Raw genomic sequence first — 8,529 nt, 5'->3', positions numbered from 1 at the left:
TACGATTCTGGGAGAAATTTCCACCACATGACCGACAAAAAATAAACTATGTAAACTACCAACAAAACGACGGACCTGAATTTCATCAGAACTGGCGTGGTTCAAACAGGGCAGGGCCCTCTCGACAAGGTGAATTTGTAGAAGTTAGATCTCCAAATCCTAATAACGACGTGCGCCAACAAAGAAACAGACAATGACTCGCACTGCAGGCAGACACGTGCGCCAACTGGCTCAGAGAAAAATAACATAGACGCTAACCTTAGAAAAGATTACAGTATTCTTTACTGACGTATACCGCATGATAATTGCTTTGAAGTTGAAACTCTGCGTACTAGGAAGAGTAAAGGTTTACACCACATTTCACATGTAAAACCGTTTATTGAAAGATAATCTGCTATTTAACTTTGTCTTTGCCATATAACTTTTCACTTTACATTGATAGTATGCTTTGTCAGACTTAGAACCTGTTAACATGCAACAATGTTTGAAGTTAAATATCCAGTCAAGAACCAAGAGAACTTATTTAAACAGAAATTACGAATGCATTGTTATTGTGAACAGACAACACAGTGTTATTGTGTAGGTACATTCTTGCTTGTTAGTTGCAGGATTACGTAATGACTATAAATCTCACATACTTAGAACATTTACCAGTACTGCTAATGAGATTTTAATGCTACATTTTGGTTTAGTTGAAAAGACATTCTTTATTTGAAGTACTTTCTGTGAGATTACGGATGACTTAGTATTTGGTTTCTTTGACAGCTACACGATTATATCACGACGCTACTAATGTGTGACACAATTTACAATGTTGCTTTTGCGGTGTATCTGTTTTATATCGGCACAGTTTTTCTGAATTCTTCTGGAAATTACAACATGTTTTAGTAGTAACTTTTGTGGTATAGCTACATGGAGACAACCTTTTCCGTGGCACAACAATACGTTACAGCACAGTACTTTCTTCATCACGGCAATAAGCGTAATAACTACGATATCTACACGCAAAGCATTTCACATTTGTTTATCATGAGGTAAGTACATTTACTTCTGCAGAACTTAGCTTTCGGAGGACGATAACTACGACACTTCTACAGAGATTATCTTTCAGCAAGACGCACATTTAGCGCTACAGTACACGTATTTGAGTGATTCATTTTGTACTTAAAACATTTATTTTTTAAAGATTCTTGAAGTACAATGATACAAAGGTTTTCCGTGATACATTTCATTCCATTGCTGTAATCTGTAACACCTGAGGGTATAATTACATTAATCCTCAGGGGGTACACGCTTACTTTGTGTATCATGTGTTTGGCAAGCAGAAGGAGCCCTAGCTAATATGGAATTTGCTTACACAACTTTACACATCGGTACCATTTTTCTCTAACACTTAATTACACAGCTATCTGATTATTTAACAGAGAAATGAACATTTTTTTTACTGCATCATTGACACACGTTTACACAATTACACAGTTGGATAACTTTACACTTATGAAACTGTATTTTGACTGTACTTTGTGAAATGTTCATATTTTTTCGGAACCACTGTGATACTATGAGAGCTTTGAATGATGTATTTGGTATGGGATCACGATTTTTAAAGTACGTTTGAGGGAGATGAAACTTTTGACATGAGCAGAGAATTTTTTTTAGGTTTTGAAATTATAGGAGGAAGCTATTTTGAGATTTGGCTGAGGTTTTATGATGTTATGATGACGATGTGCATTACGCTGTTGCGGTATGTTTATGATCAATAAGCTGATGCTATATGAGGAATTTGATTATGCTATATATTAATTATGATGAAATATTGAAGAAGTGTTTACGAATATGTATATGTGCCATAAAGCAAGGAATAATGAGTAGTGGTTAGGGACTCTGGTTTGTGAAAAAGAATGTTGGAGACCGAGAATCGTACTTTAAGAGTTATGAAATGTGTGTATATGCGTGAATGTATCACCATGCCGGCGAAAATTTTTTGGACACTGTTATATTTACAGGATTTTGTTTCTACAGATTTAAAACGCAAATTTTCGACCTGTGAAATTTTTATAAGAGACTGTCACTGTAGTGCATACTGGTGTCGTAAATATTTCGGTAAGAAAGTTAAGTGATCACCTGCACATAATGCGTCGTGGGCAACCAGCTGCGCGACAGTCGCCTGGAAAAAAGCATTTGTGTGTGCCTTTCAGAGGCACAGGTGGAGGAAAAAAAAGTGGCCATTATCCTCGCTATTGACATTCCTTTGTAGAAAGCATCGCAAATACGACACGCTCAAACTTGAAAATTATGATTATACTGTGGAGAGAAATACCAAATGGCTTGCTTTATGTATTTATTTACTCATTTAATATCTAGTTTCTAGCTGCATTGCAGCATTGGTTAAAATAAATTTTGATAGATGTACTAATATATTTATTTTATGCCTACAGATCCAGTCAATAACAAATTTATGATTTACTTCCAAGAAAACGAGGGCACATAAATAGACATTTCCCTTCACAGGAATTGCATAAATAATTTTTTTACGATTTGGTAACTTATCTGCTAGCGTAAGTTCTCGTGATGCATTACCCTAGTGTTAAGATGCGACATAGGTATTGAACATGGCCATTTTTACGGTAATATTTTTTCTGCTTGAGCTTCGTCATGTTTAGATATAAGTTATTGCATTGGCTGCTGCTTGCTTTGCCAATTTCCATTTTTTTGTCATCGCTGTTTGTGTTAATTGTTTTGTGCTGCTGCATTGCCTCGTCCCTTAGTTTAGCATCTGAGCTCAGTAGATTTAAGTTAGTTTCAGAGGGGGTAGACTATATAAGAGAATGAGTTGCGATGAATTGGAAGAAATGCATTGAGAAGTTATATGAAAAAAGTACAGAAAGCAGGTATAGGTAGGATATCCTTGGAAATAAATGATGAGGTAAGATAATGGAAAATAAATAATGAGGTAAGAAATATGTGAACATATAAATACAGAAAGCATGCTTGGATAGGATTTTTTTGGTTGAAACATATGTTGAATTAAGACGAAAAATCTATGGAATGAAGTTTTGGGTTGGACTGCAGTACCAAATGTTACACTGAAAACAAACCCTGTACTGTATTTTTGTGTTATTAAACTATGTGAATTTGTGTTTTTCCTGTCTGTATGTGTTTAGCTAATAACATTTATGTTGCAGAATTTTTCTGATAATATGTTATTTACCTTGTAAAGATGCTTAGACATTATTTAATCTGTTTTGTTTTAATGCTCTCATGTGAAGTTGATGTTTAAAAAGTTATTCTATTCTTTTATGTATTTACTTACGTCATAATTCCTGTAACACTGATGTATATGTCTATTTCTATTCTTTTGTGAAGCCTGTATTACTACAAATGTTATCTGTACTATTATGTTCTTTAATGATGTTTTTTGTACCTCTGTAATTGTATTCTTATGTTGTAAATTTATAGTAATATAGACACCAGTACTTCAAATTAAGTTACATTTCACCGCACACGTTTCTGTTGGCCATAGTAATGCACAATATGTGAGAAGTTGAGACTGTTAGTGTTTGCGCATGTGTTAATAATTCAGCAAGTGACTGGATAACAGCACTGCTGGTTGTAAGGACATTTAAAAAAAAATTTTTTTGTGAGTGCACAAGTGGTGGTTCATGGACTTGCTATATTGTCCACAAGACTCTCTGATGGTGATTGTGCACCGGCACAGTCGCAACGGATCCAACGCCATTATTTCTACAAGGACTGCAGTGGGTCTGCACGTCTGGTGGCCCACCAATACCGTAATCTCTAAAAAGACTACAGTGTTCTGTTCTGTGATGACCTACCTACCAATATTCTTCAAAACTTCGACTGACTCTGCGGTGGGTTTGCTCTGTTGTGGCCCATTACCTTTCAGCATGTCAAGAGTCAGCACTGTCTTTCCGTTGGAAGGACAACACTACTTCATCAAGACTGCATGGAAATCCACTACTTCCGTGTGCATTGTCTTTTACTGCTCAGACTTTGAGAAAAGAAACGGCAGTTTTACTGTGATGAATGATCAGGACTGTCTTTATGGACTGTGAGAAAATTTTAGCTTTTGACCGACATTGTATTAATAAGTGTGTGCATTTGATATCTTTCTTATTGTAATTATGAAAAAAATTTTCAAATCTGTGTTGGCCAGTGCCCAAAACAATTTGTAAAATTTTTTGTGGGGAGCATGGGGGCTATGTAAGTAGGCTGTTTAGGTTTTCTTATTGGTAACGCCACGTAGCGCTGTGTATGAAAAATTACTGGCTGTGCTGTGTGCAGTCTGTGGCTAGTTTGCATTGTTGTCTGCCATTGTAGTGTTGGGCAGATGGATGTGAACAGCGAGTAGCGTTGAGCAGTTGGAGGCGAGCCGCCAGCAGTGGTGGATGTGGTGAGAGAGATGGCGGAGTTTTGAAATTTGTAAGACTGGATGTCATGAACTGCTATATATATTATGACTTTTGAACACTAGTAAGGTAAATACATTGTTTGTTCTCTATCAAAATCTTTCGTTTGCTAACTGTGCCTATTAGTAGTTAGTGCCTTCAGTAGTTTGAATCTTTTATTTAGCTGGCAGTAGTGGCGCTCGCTGTATTGCAGTAGCTCGAGTAACGAAGATTTTTGGTGAGGTAAGTGATTTTTGAAAGGTATAGGTTAATGTTAGTCAAGGCCATTCTTTTGCAGGGATTTTTGAAAGTCAGATTGCGTTGCGCCAAAAATATTGTGTGTCAGTTTAAACACAGTCATGTATAAATTTGGGGCGGTCTCAACATCTCGATCTGTTCATTTACGTGTTCATGACATTGCGTGTAGGCTAGCTGCCTATGACGAGCACCATGTTAGCTGCTCGCTTTAACTACACTACTGGCCGTTAGAGCTGCTACACCAAGATGAAATGCAGATGACAAATGGGTATTCATTGGACAAATATATTATACTAGAAGTGACATGTGATTACATTTTCACGCAGTTTGAGTGCATAGATCCTGAGAAATCAGTACCCAGAACAACCTCCTCTGTCTGTAATAACGGCCTTGATACGCCTGGGCATTGAGTCAAACAGAGTATGGATGGCGTGTACAGGTACAGCTGCCCATGCAGCTTCAACACGATACCACAGTTCATCAAGAGTAGTGACTGGCGTATTGTGACGAGCCAGTTGCTCAGCCACCTTTGACCAGACGTTTTCAATTGGTGAGAGATCTGGAGAATGTGCTGGCCAGGTCAGCAGTAGAACATTTTCTGTATCCATACAGGCCCGTACGGGACCTGAAACATCTGGTGGTGCATTATCCTATTGAAATGTAGGGTTTCGCAGTGATCGAACGAAGGGTGGAGCCACGGGTCGTACCACATCTGAAATGTAACATCCACTGTTCAAAGTGCCGTCAATGCGAACAAGAGGTGACCGAGACGTGTAACCAATGGCACCCCATACCATCACGCCGGGTGATACGCCAGTATGGCGTTGACGAATGCACGCTTCCAAGGTGTGTTCACCGTGATGTCACCAAACACGGATGCGACCGTGATGACTCTGTAAACAGAACCTGGATTCATCCGAAAAAATAACGTTTTGCCATTCGTGCATCCAGGTTCGTCGTTGAGCATACCATCGCAGGCTCTCCCGTTTGTGATGCAGCGTCAAGGGTAACTGCAGCCATGGTCTCCGTGCTGATAGTCCATGCTTCTGCAAACGTCGTCGAACTGTTCGTGCAGATGGTTGTTGTCTTGCAAACGTCCCCATGTGTTGACTCAGGGCTCGAAACGTGGCTGCACGATCCGTTACAGCTATGCGGATACGATGCCTGTCATCTCGACTGCTAGTGATACGAGGCCTTTGGGATCCAGCACGGTTTTCTGTATTACCCTCCTGAACCCACCGATTCCATATTCTGCTAACAGTCATTGGATCTCGACCAACGCGAGCAGCAGTGTCGCGCTACGATAAACCCCAATCGCGATAGGCTACAATTCTACCTTTATCAAAAGCGGAAACGTGATGGTAGGCATTTCTAGTCCTTACACGAGGCATCACAACAACGTTTCACCAGGCAAAGCCGGTCAACTGGAGTTTGTGTATGAGAAATCGGTTGGAAATTTTCCTCATTTCAGCACGTTGTAGGTGTCGCCACCGGCGCCAACCTTGTGTGAATGCTATGAAAAGCTAATCATTAGCATATCACAGCATATTCTTCCTGTCTGTTAAATTACGCGTCTGTAGCACGTCATCTTCGTGGTGTAGCAATTTTAATGGCCATTAGTGTATATGGATGACATTGCGAGAAGCCTTTTCTTAGGATAGTTGCAGAATTTCCAAAGTCAGAACAATGGCCTGAAAGACGAATGGTGCTAGTAGCCTATTTTAGCGGCCATGGATAAGATTTCAGGAAGTTGGAAAATTGTTGCGCTATGTACCCGAAGCACAGCGGCTTTCATGGATGAAGATGTCGCGGCAGCTGCTGGACTGCACATCTGGCAGAACACTGTATAGTAGGCTTCATGAAGCTGCTCTGTGTATTCTGTTACACAGCTCCCGTATTATCTTGTCACAAGCACACTACTTTAACTGGCTTCATTTTTGTTCACGATTGAGTGAACTGCCCGGAGAGTGATATTCCATTAGCACAAGTGAAGCGTCACAAACCTATCGTTCTTTGAAATGACACAAATATGTTAATGTCAGTCTTCGTGTTTGGAGAACCAACAGGAGAAAGTTTGCCTGTACGTGTGTTTTCTTGTATTTCTATGGTCGCTGTGGTCTATATAAATGACATTCTAAACGATATGATTGCCGTTTACTTGGTTCACATGGCCTTGAGTGTCTGTCTCTATGCCGTTCATTTTTGGAACACAACCTACGACCAGCTTAGAGACAGAAGTGATGACATTTTCTGCAGAACCTGACCATCATTTTGCAGGACAATGCTAAGCACGTACAGTACAAGCTGATACTGATTTGTTTGACTGATGTGGCTGCTAAGTGCTATAACACCTGCTCCACTCCCCTGACTTAAGCTGTCGTGAGTTTAACTTGATTTCTAAACTTAAGGAAACACTTCACGGCATTCGCTTCAGAACTGCTGCAAATTCGTTGGGCAATGGACCGCGCAGTTCGAACTTCAACACATCTGGCACTACTAAGAGTTTCCTACGACTTCCACATCACTGGCAACGGGTTATACACAACGCTGAGACTACTTTGAAGGTCAGTAAAACTTTGAGACAAGTATCTGTTTTGTACGAGCTGTAAATAAATAGTTGCCACTATAAAGATCCAACCCCCGTAATTGCATCCTTTTACCGGCCTCTCAACTCAGATGATACAATTGCTGAAAGGTTCGAAGAAAATTTGACTTTAATTTCAAACACGTACCCGACTCATACAATTATAGTTGTTGGTGCCATTAATTTACCCTCGATATTTTGGCGAAAATATGTGTTTAAATCCGGAGGTACGCATAAAACATTATCCGAAATTGTGCTAAATGTGTTCTCTGAAAATTATTTCTAGCAGTTACTTGTTGAGCATACGTTAACAATAAACAGTTATAAAAACATACTTGTCCTCTAAGCAACAAATAATCCTGAACTAACAAAGAGCATCAAAACGGGCACAGGAATTAGTAAACATACGGTTGTCGTAGCGAGATAGACTAATGTAGCCCCCAAATCCTCCAAAAGTAAATTAAAATGATAACTATTCAAAAAAGCAGATAAAAAGCCACTTGGTGGTTCCTGAGATACAATCTCCACTCCTTCCAAATTAACAATGCACCGGTTGGTGTAGAAGAGATTTGGTTTGAATTCCAAGACAGCAATAGAGATTTGTACTAAATAAATTAACAAATGAAGGAGCTGATCGCTCTTGGTACAGTGATCAGAACACTGCTGCAGAAACAACGAAAAAAGCATGCGAAATTTAAACGAACCCAAAATCTCCAAGATTGGGGATCCTTTACATAAGCTTGAAATTTAGTGGGGACTTTAGTGCGAATTACTTATAATGGTTTCCAGAACGAAAGTTTGTCTCGAAACCTGGCAGAAAATCCCAAGAGTTTCTGCTCGTACGTAAAGTGTGCTAGCGGCATGAGACAATCAGTGCGCCGCCCGGTATTAGCCGAGCGTTCTAAGGCGCTGCAGTCATGGACTGTGCGGCTGATCCCAGCGGAGGTTCGAGTCCTCCCTCAGGCATGGGTGTGAGTGTTTGTCCCTAGCACAATTTAGGTTAAGTAGTGTGTCAACCCTAGCAGTTAAGTCCCATAAGATTCCACACACATTTGAACATTTGAACACACACAATCAGCGCCTTCTCTGAGCGATATCAATGGAGATACTGTCGACGACAATGCTGCTAAAGCAGAGTTACTGAACACAAACTTCCGAAATATCTTCATCAAAGAAGACGAAACAAATATCCCAGAATTCGAATCAAGAACAGCAGCCAAAATGAGTAACCCAGAAGTAGATATCCTCGGAGTAGTAAAGCAACTTAAACCACTTAAT

The sequence above is a fragment of the Schistocerca americana genome, chromosome X (assembly GCF_021461395.2).
Source record: "Schistocerca americana isolate TAMUIC-IGC-003095 chromosome X, iqSchAmer2.1, whole genome shotgun sequence".
NCBI lineage: Eukaryota > Metazoa > Arthropoda > Insecta > Orthoptera > Acrididae > Schistocerca > Schistocerca americana.
Note: the sequence above shows the minus strand (reverse complement) of the source record.